Consider the following 10,435-nt stretch of genomic DNA (forward strand, 5'->3'; position numbering starts at 1 on the left):
TAATCATTACCTCGTGTTCCGAAAACCAACAAAATAGAACCGAGGTCCTATTCCATTATTCCATGCACCATTATTCAGGCGTTTCGCCTGCTTTGAGCACTCTAATTTTTCAAAGTAAACTTGCCGGCCACCCAAGACACTCAATCAAGGGCACCGAGGGAAAACCGGCAGGATGTTTAGGCCAGGAAGTAACCGCCAAAGCGGACCCCCTGTCTAGAACTGAGATCCAACTACGAGCTTTTTAACCGCAACAACTTTAATATACGCTATTGGAGCTGGAATTACCGCGGCTGCTGGCACCAGACTTGCCCTCCAATAGATCCTCGTTAAAGGATTTAGAGTGTACTCATTCCAATTACGGGGCCTCGATAGAGTCCCGTATCGTTATTTTCGTCACTACCTCCCCGTTCTGGGAGTGGGTAATTTGCGCGCCTGCTGCCTTCCTTGGATGTGGTAGCCGTTTCTCAGGCTCCCTCTCCGGAATCGAACCCTGATTCCCCGTTACCCGTTACGACCATGGTAGGCGCATAACCTACCATCGACAGTTGATAAGGCAGACACTTGAAAGATGCGTCGCCGGTGCTAGACCGTGCGATCAGCCAAAAGTTATCCAGAGTCACCATCATTTGCGGACCGAGGTCCGATTGGTCTTGGTCTAATAAATGCGCTCGTCCCGTGAGGTCGGAGCTTTGTTGCATGTATTAGCTCTAGAATTACCACAGTTATCCAAGTAGGAAAGTACGATCTAAGGAACAACGGCTGGATAATGAGCCATTCGCGGTTTCACCTTATTTCGGCATGTACTTAGACATGCATGGCTTAATCTTTGAGACAAGCATATGACTACTGGCAGGATCAACCAGGTATCTTTTCTCGTTCGGTGCAAGCCACCCGCTCCAACGGCGAGTAGAAACACCACTCTCGAATCGGCAGACGCGTGGCTAGATACACGCCTGCCGTTCTCTGTCTACTTCGTGTCACCAATCACGAGACAGACCTCTTACACACTCTAGAGTACGAGTTCTCCAAAACAACAGTTCCGATAAAACGAAACAAACTAGGGCGTATCAGGAAGAACCGACCTTCGGAGGACAGCTCAACCCACACTAAGCTATATCGAAAATGATGCATATTCCGATGTCTCGGCATGGTTACCCGAAACTCGTCGCATCAGCAGTGGGAACAGAACGTCTTTCGTAACAAAGACAATCGTTAATCGCTCGGATTAACTCGTACGCGTGCGGTCGAACGCACGTACTGCTTTATCCCCGCTCGGACCGAGAGGGAAAGGGAAACAGTCACCGTTATTGACGTGCCCCGTGAAAGGGAAGGGGCGCTCGGACCCTTGGTTTGACAAGCTGAAATTCAACGGCTCGTGCAGAGCACGCTGCGGGTCCAGCATCCCTTGTGTCTCTGACTGAGACCGGCTAATCGCTCGGATTAACTCGTAGGCGTGCGGTCGAACGCACGTACTGCTTTTATCCCCGCTCGGACCGAGAGGGATAGGGAAACAGTCACCGTTGTTCACGTGCCCCGTGAAAGGGAAGAGCCGCTCGGACCCTTGGTTTGACATGCTGAAATTCAACGGCTCGTGCAGAGCACCCTGCGGGTCCAGCATCCCGTGTGTCTCTGACTGAGACCGGCTAATCGCTCGGATTAACACGTAGGGGTGCGGTCGAACGCACGTACTGCTTTTATCCCCACTCGGACAGAGAGGGAAAGGGAAACAGTCACCGTTGTTCACGTGCCCCGTGAAAGGGAAGAGCCGCTCGGACCCTTGGTTTGACATGCTGAAATTCAACGGCTCGTGCAGAGCACGCTGCGGGTCCAGCATCCCGTGTGTCTCTTAATGAGACTGGCTAATCGCTCGGATTAACTCGTAGCCGTGCGGTCGAACGCACGTACTGCTTTTATCCCCGCTCGGACCGAGAGGGAAAGGGAAACAGTCACCGTAAATAACATGCCCCGTGAAAGGGAAGGGCCGCTCGGACCCTTGGTTTGACAAGCTGAAATTCAACGACTCGTGCAGAGCACGCTGCGGGTCCAGCATCCCGTGTGTCTCTGACTGAGACCGGCTAATCGCTCGGATTAACTCGTAGGCGTGCGGTCGAACGCACGTACTGCTTTTATCCCCGCTCGGACCGAGAGGGAAGGGAAACAGTCACCGTTGTTCACGTGCCCCGTGAAAGGGAAGAGCCGCTCGGACCCTTGGTTTGACATGCTGAAATTCAACGGCTCGTGCAGAGCACGCTGCGGGTCCAGCATCCCGTGTGTCTCTGACTGAGACCGGCTAATCGCTCGGATTAACTCGTAGGGGTGCGGTCGAACGCACGTACTGCTTTTATCCCCACTCGGACCGAGAGGGAAGGGAAACAGTCACCGTTGTTCACGTGCCCCGTGAAAGGGAAGAGCCGCTCGGACCCTTGGTTTGACATGCTGAAATTCAACGGCTCGTGCAGAGCACGCTGCGGGTCCAGCATCCCGTGTGTCTCTGATCGCTCGGAGACCGGCTAATCGCTCGGATTAACTCGTAGGCGTGCGGTCGAACGCACGTACTGCTTTTATCCCCGCTCGGACCGAGAGGAAAGGGAAACAGTCACCGTAAATAACATGCCCCGTGAAAGGGAAGGGCCGCTCGGACCCTTGGTTTGACAAGCTGAAATTCAACGACTCGTGCAGAGCACGCTGCGGGTCCAGCATCCCGTGTGTCTCTGACTGAGACCGGCTAATCGCTCGGATTAACTCGTAGGCGTGCGGTCGAACGCACGTACTGCTTTTATCCCCGCTCGGACCGAGAGGGAAAGGGAAACAGTCACCGTATTGACGTGCCCCGTGAAAGGGAAGAGCCGCTCGGACCCTTGGTTTGACATGCTGAAATTCAACGGCTCGTGCAGAGCACGCTGCGGGTCCAGCATCCCGTGTGTCTCTGACTGAGACCGGCTAATCGCTCGGATTAACTCGTAGGCGTGCGGTCGAACGCACGTACTGCTTTATCCCCGCTCGGACCGAGAGGGAAAGGGAAACAGTCACCGTAAATAACATGCCCCGTGAAAGGGAAGGGCCGCTCGGACCCTTGGTTTGACAAGCTGAAATTCAACGACTCGTGCAGAGCACGCTGCGGGTCCAGCATCCCGTGTGTCTCTGACTGAGACCGGCTAATCGCTCGGATTAACTCGTAGGCGTGCGGTCGAACGCACGTACTGCTTTATCCCCGCTCGGACCGAGAGGGAAAGGGAAACAGTCACCGTTGTTAACATGCCCGTGAAAGGGAAGGGCCGCTCGGACCCTTGGTTTGACAAGCTGAAATTCAACGACTCGTGCAGAGCACGCTGCGGGTCCAGCATCCCGTGTGTCTCTGACTGAGACCGGCTAATCGCTCGGATTAACTCGTAGGCGTGCGGTCGAACGCACGTACTGCTTTTATCCCCGCTCGGACCGAGAGGGAAAGGGAAACAGTCACCGTAAATAACATGCCCGTGAAAGGGAAGGGCCGCTGAAAGGGAAGGGCCGCTCGACCCTTGGTTTGACAAGCTGAAATTCAACGACTCGTGCAGAGCACGCTGCGGGTCCAGCATCCCGTGTGTCTTCAACGACTCGTGCAGACACGCTGCGGGTCCAGCATCCCGTGTGTCTCTGACTGAGACCGGCTAATCGCTCGGATTAACTCGTAGGCGTGCGGTCGAACGCACGTACTGCTTTTATCCCCGCTCGGACCGAGAGGGAAAGGGAAACAGTCACCGTTATTGACTTGCCCGTGAAAGGGAAGAGCCGCTCGGACCCTTGGTTTGACATGCTGAAATTCAACGACTCGTGCAGAGCACGCTGCGGGTCCAGCATCCCGTGTGTCTCTGACTGAGACCGGCTAATCGCTCGGATTAACACGTAGGGGTGCGGTCGAACGCACGTACTGCTTTTATCCCCGCTCGGACCGAGAGGAAAGGGAAACAGTCACCGTTATTGACTTGCCCCGTGAAAGGGAAGAGCCGCTCGGACCCTTGGTTTGACATGCTGAAATTCAACGACTCGTGCAGAGCACGCTGCGGGTCCAGCATCCCGTGTGTCTCTGACTGAGACCGGCTAATCGCTCGGATTAACACGTAGGGGTGCGGTCGAACGCACGTACTGCTTTTATCCCCGCTCGGACCGAGAGGAAAGGGAAACAGTCACCGTTATTGACTTGCCCCGTGAATGGGAAGGGCCGCTCGGACCCTTGGTTTGACAAGCTGAAAATCAACGACTCGTGCAGAGCACGCTGCGGGTCCAGCATCCCGTGTGTCTCAAATGAGACCGGCTAATCGCTCGGATTAACTCGTAGCCGTGCGGTCGAACGCACGTACTGCTTTTATCCCCGCTCGGACCGAGAGGGAAAGGGAAACAGTCACCGTAAATAACATGCCCCGTGAAAGGGAAGGGCCGCTCGGACCCTTGGATTGACAAGCTGAAATTCAACGACTCGTGCAGAGCACGCTGCGGGTCCAGCATCCCGTGTGTCTCTGACTGAGACCGGCTAATCGCTCGGATTAACTCGTAGGCGTGCGGTCGAACGCACGTACTGCTTTTATCCCGCGCTCGGAACGAGAGGAAAGGGAAACAGTCACCGTAAATAACATGCCCCGTGAAAGGGAAGGGCCGCTCGGACCCTTGGTTTGACAAGCTGAAATTCAACGACTCGTGCAGAGCACGCTGCGGGTCCAGCATCCCGTGTGTCTCTGACTGAGACCGGCTAATCGCTCGGATTAACTCGTAGGCGTGCGGTCGAACGCACGTACTGCTTTTATCCCCGCACGGACCGAGAGGGAACGGGAAACAGCTACCCATATATTTTACGACAGTAACCTCTTCCACCGAGGCACGTCAAAAACCACCGTTACAGGTGGTGCCGAATCCACCGAGACGGGTAGAACGACAAACTTACTAGGAAAACGCCGCACAGTGTTCTTAAAACCATCACTTCTCGCAACATTCTTTTCGCTCCAATATATTGTTTCAATCCACCATTACGTTCGTTCATTCAATATCTCTCGGCCTCTTACATTCTTTGTTCGGCCATTTCTTAACACTATCGGCAGTCGTTTTCGCTAGTACTCACCACCTGTGTGGAAACGGGCCGTGACCAGCCCACAGGTCCCGGGCACGCCGGGTTAAAAGGTGAGAGGAGGCTTAACACAATGTTACAATCCTGTCTCAGACAGACTATGCCCCTATATAGAGAAGGAAACTAAATTTAATGCCATCAGAACCCATTAGTACGGCATTTGAAAGTGCGGTAAAGGCAAGGGACCAAGCGGAATAGTTCCGCATCGCTACCCTGAGTTGCGTCAAATTGGTCCTCAGTTTTGAGTGAAAAGTGGTGAAAATGAACGCTGAAAAACAACGTTTCTAACTATCAAACTGATTTTGCCATTTCCTCCCACTTTCCAAATTTCACCGAACTCTCCTCACATCCATGCCGTCTTTGGCATCACTCTATACGGGAGAAAATTTCTTAAAGTCGTACTCCCTTTCAGGTCCGTCTCAGACAGACTATGCCCCTATATAGAGAAGGAAACTACATTTAATGCCATCAGAACCCATTAGTACGGCATTTCAAAGTGCGGTAAAAGGCGAGAACCTATGCGGGCAAGTTCCGCATCGCAACCCTGAGTTGCGTCAAATTGGTCCTCAGTTTTGAGTGAAAAGTGGTGAAAATGAACGCTGAAAACAACGTTTCTAACTATCAAACTGATTTTGCCATTTCCTCCCACTTTCCAAATTTCACCGAACTCTCCTCACATCCATGCCGTCTTTGGCATCACTCTATACGGGAGAAAATTTCTTAAAGTCGTACTCCCTTTCAGGTCCGTCTCAGACAGACTATGCCCCCTATATAGAGAAGGAAACTACATTTAATGCCATCAGAACCCATTAGTACGGCATTTGAAAGTGCGGTAAACGGCGAGAGCCTATGCGGGCAAGTTCCGCATCGCAACCCTGAGTTGCGTCAAATTGGTCCTGAGTTTTGAGTGAAAAGTGGTGAAAATGAACGCTGAAAACAACGTTTCTAACTATCAAACTGATTTTGCCATTTCCTCCCACTTCCCAAATTTCACCGAACTCGCCTCACATCCATGCCGTCTTTGGCATCACACTATACGGGAGAAAATTTCTTAAAGCCGTCCTCCCTTTGAAGTCCGTCTCAGACAGACTATGCTCCCTATATATAGAAGGAAACTACATTTAATGCCATCAGAACCCATTAGTACGGCTTTTGAAAGTGCGGTAAAAGGCGAGAGCCTATGCGGGCAAGTTCCGCATCGCAACCCTGAGTTGCGTCAAATTGGTCCTCAGTTTTGAGTGAAAAAGTGGTGAAAATGAACGCTGAAAAACAACGTTTCTAACTATCAAACTGATTTTGCCATTTCCTCCCACTTTCCAAATTTCACCGAACTCTCCTCACATCCATGCCGTCTTTGGCATCACTCTATACGGGAGAAAATTTCTTAAAGTCGTACTCCCTTTCAGGTCCGTCTCAGACAGACTATGCCCCCTATATAGAGAAGGAAACTACATTTAATGCCATCAGAACCCATTAGTACGGCATTTGAAAGTGCGGTAAACGGCGAGAGCCTATGCGGGCAAGTTCCGCATCGCAACCCTGAGTTGCGTCAAATTGGTCCTCAGTTTTGAGTGAAAAGTGGTGAAAATGAACGCTGAAAAACAACGTTTCTAACTATCAAACTGATTTTGCCATTTCCTCCCACTTTCCAAATTTCACCGAACTCGCCTCACATCCATGCCGTCTTTGGCATCACTCTATACGGGAGAAAATTTCTTAAAGCCGTCCTCCCTTTGAAGTCCGTCTCAGACAGACTATGCTCCCTATATATAGAAGGAAACTACATTTAATGCCATCAGAACCCATTAGTACGGCTTTTGAAAGTGCGGTAAAAGGCGAGAGCCTATGCGGGCAAGTTCCGCATCGCAACCCTGAGTTGCGTCAAATTGGTCCTCAGTTTTGAGCGAAAAGGTACACGTAACGTCCTAAAAACTACCGGGTAGTGTCCGCATCGTCCTCCACAACCCCGCCAACGGACGCGTCGCGTGATCGATCGCGAATCTCTCCTAGAGGCAATGAGGCCATTGGGGTTAGTCGGCGGCAACGTTTGAACATGCCGATAACGCTTACGCTACGTCCATCGTCGATTCCAGTCAAGCCTCACCAGTCCCCTATATATAGAAGGAAACTACATTTAATGCCATCACTACTCAAAAGTACGGCTTTTCTATGTGCGGTAAAGGCGAGAGCTTATGCGGGAGAGTTCCGCGTGGCTACCCTAAGTGCCGTCGAACTCGTCGTAGCGTGTTCCACCGCCTATCTGTCCGAAGGGCAGAAAGAAACTGCGGGAACTCGGCGGGAGCCGGTAATCGAAATGCCGACGATAACCTCGATAGGCGGCGGGTGCCGGTAGTCGAATCGACAGTCCTGCCGCCAACAGACTGGTGTCATGCCGATAACGCTTACGCCACGTCCATCGTCGATTCCAGTCAAGCCTCACCAGTCCCCTATATATATAGAAGGAAACTACATTTAATGCCATCACTACTCAAAAGTACGGCTTTTCTATGTGCGGTAAAGGCGAGAGCTTATGCGGGAGAGTTCCGCGTGGGTACCCGAAGTACCGTCGAACTCGTCGTAGCGTGTTCCACCGCCTATCTGTCCGAAGGGCAGAAAGAAACTGCGGGAACTCGGCGGGAGCCGGTAATCGAAATGCCGACGATAACCTCGGTAGGCGGCGGGTGCCGGTAGTCGAATCGACAGTCCTGCCGCCAACAGCCTGCTGACATGCCGATAACGCTTACGCCACGTCCATCGTCGATTCCAGTCAAGCCTCACCAGTCCCCTATATATATAGAAGGAAACTACATTTAATGCCATCACTACTCAAAAGTACGGCTTTTCTATGTGCGGTAAAGGCGAGAGCTTATGCGGGAGAGTTCCGCGTGGGTACCCGAAGTACCGTCGAACTCGTCGTAGCGTGTTCCACGGCCAATCTGTCCGAAGGGCAGAAAGAAACTGCGGGAACTCGGCGGGAGCCGGTAATCGAAATGCCGACGATAACCTCGGTAGGCGGCGGGTGCCGGTAGTCGAATCGACAGTCCTGCCGCCAACAGCCTGCTGACATGCCGATAACGCTTACGCCACGTCCATCGTCGATTCCAGTCAAGCTCACCAGTCCCCTATATATAGAAGGAAACTACATTTAATGCCATCACTACTCAAAAGTACGGCTTTTCTATGTGCGGTAAAGGCGAGAGCTTATGCGGGAGAGTTCCGCGTGGCTACCCTAAGTGCCGTCGAACTCGTCGTAGCGTGTTCCACCGCCAATCTGTCCGAAGGGCAGAAAGAAACTGCGGGAACTCGGCGGGAGCCGGTAATCGAAATGCCGACGATAACCTCGGTAGGCGGCGGGTGCCGGTAGTCGAATCGACAGTCCTGCCGCCAACAGCCTGCTGACATGCCGATAACGCTTACGCTACGTCCATCGTCGATTCCAGTCAAGCTCACCAGTCCCCTATATATATAGAAGGAAACTACATTTAATGCCATCACTACTCAAAAGTACGGCTTTTCTATGTGCGGTAAAGGCGAGAGCTTATGCGGGAGAGTTCCGCGTGGCTACCTAAGTGCCGTCGAACTCGTCGTAGCGTGTTCCACGGCCAATCTGTCCGAAGGGCAGAAAGAAACTGCGGGAACTCGGCGGGAGCCGGTAATCGAAATGCCGACGATAACCTCGGTAGGCGGCGGGTGCCGGTAGTCGAATCGACAGTCCTGCCGCCAACAGCCTGCTGACATGCCGATAACGCTTACGCTACGTCCATCGTCGATTCCAGTCAAGCTCACCAGTCCCCTATATATAGAAGGAAACTACATTTAATGCCATCACTACTCAAAAGTACGGCTTTTCTATGTGCGGTAAAGGCGAGAGCTTATGCGGGAGAGTTCCGCGTGGGTACCCGAAGTACCGTCGAACTCGTCGTAGCGTGTTCCACGGCCAATCTGTCCGAAGGGCAGAAAGAAACTGCGGGAACTCGGCGGGAGCCGGTAATCGAAATGCCGACGATAACCTCGGTAGGCGGCGGGTGCCGGTAGTCGAATCGACAGTCCTGCCGCCAACAGCCTGCTGACATGCCGATAACGCTTACGCCACGTCCATCGTCGATTCCAGTCAAGCTCACCAGTCCCCTATATATAGAAGGAAACTACATTTAATGCCATCACTACTCAAAAGTACGGCTTTTCTATGTGCGGTAAAGGCGAGAGCTTATGCGGGAGAGTTCCGCGTGGGTACCCGAAGTACCGTCGAACTCGTCGTAGCGTGTTCCACAGCCAATCTGTCCGAAGGGCAGAAAGAAACTGCGGGAACTCGGCGGGAGCCGGTAATCGAAATGCCGACGATAACCTCGGTAGGCGGCGGGTGCCGGTAGTCGAATCGACAGTCCTGCCGCCAACAGCCTGCTGACATGCCGATAACGCTTACGCCACGTCCATCGTCGATTCCAGTCAAGCCTCACCAGTCCCCTATATATAGAAGGAAACTACATTTAATGCCATCACTACTCAAAAGTACGGCTTTTCTATGTGCGGTAAAGGCGAGAGCTTATGCGGGAGAGTTCCGCGTGGCTACCCTAAGTGCCGTCGAACTCGTCGTAGCGTGTTCCACCGCCAATCTGTCCGAAGGGCAGAAAGAAACTGCGGGAACTCGGCGGGAGCCGGTAATCGAAATGCCGACGATAACCTCGGTAGGCGGCGGGTGCCGGTAGTCGAATCGACAGTCCTGCCGCCAACAGACTGGTGTCATGCCGATAACGCTTACGCCACGTCCATCGTCGATTCCAGTCAAGCTCACCAGTCCCCTTTATATATAGAAGGAAACTACATTTAATGCCATCACTACTCAAAAGTACGGCTTTTCTATGTGCGGTAAAGGCGAGAGCTTATGCGGGAGAGTTCCGCGTGGGTACCCGAAGTACCGTCGAACTCGTCGTAGCGTGTTCCACGCCAATCTGTCCGAAGGGCAGAAAGAAACTGCGGGAACTCGGCGGGAGCCGGTAATCGAAATGCCGACGATAACCTCGGTAGGCGGCGGGTGCCGGTAGTCGAATCGACAGTCCTGCCGCCAACAGCCTGCTGACATGCCGATAACGCTTACGCCACGTCCATCGTCGATTCCAGTCAAGCCTCACCAGTCCCCTATATATAGAAGGAAACTACATTTAATGCCATCACTACTCAAAAGTACGGCTTTTCTATGTGCGGTAAAGGCGAGAGCTTATGCGGGAGAGTTCCGCGTGGCTACCCTAAGTGCCGTCGAACTCGTCGTAGCGTGTTCCACGGCCAATCTGTCCGAAGGGCAGAAAGAAACTGCGGGAACTCGGCGGGAGCCGGTAATCGAAA

General features: G+C 52.8%; 1 non-coding gene across 1 annotated transcript in view; it reads right to left on the reverse strand.

Moving 5' to 3' along the window:
• Positions 1-866, reverse strand: part of LOC143243495 (small subunit ribosomal RNA) — a 1,805-nt gene extending 939 nt beyond the window's left edge. Inside the window, exon 1 of the ribosomal RNA XR_013024619.1 lies at positions 1-866. This exon is cut by the window's left edge and continues 939 nt beyond it. This is a non-coding gene — a ribosomal RNA (small subunit ribosomal RNA).
• Between the last annotated feature and the right edge of the window lie 9,569 nt (positions 867-10,435).

Source organism: Tachypleus tridentatus, unplaced genomic scaffold (genome assembly GCF_004210375.1).
Source record: "Tachypleus tridentatus isolate NWPU-2018 unplaced genomic scaffold, ASM421037v1 Hic_cluster_2, whole genome shotgun sequence".
Taxonomy (NCBI): Eukaryota; Metazoa; Arthropoda; class Merostomata; order Xiphosura; family Limulidae; genus Tachypleus; species Tachypleus tridentatus.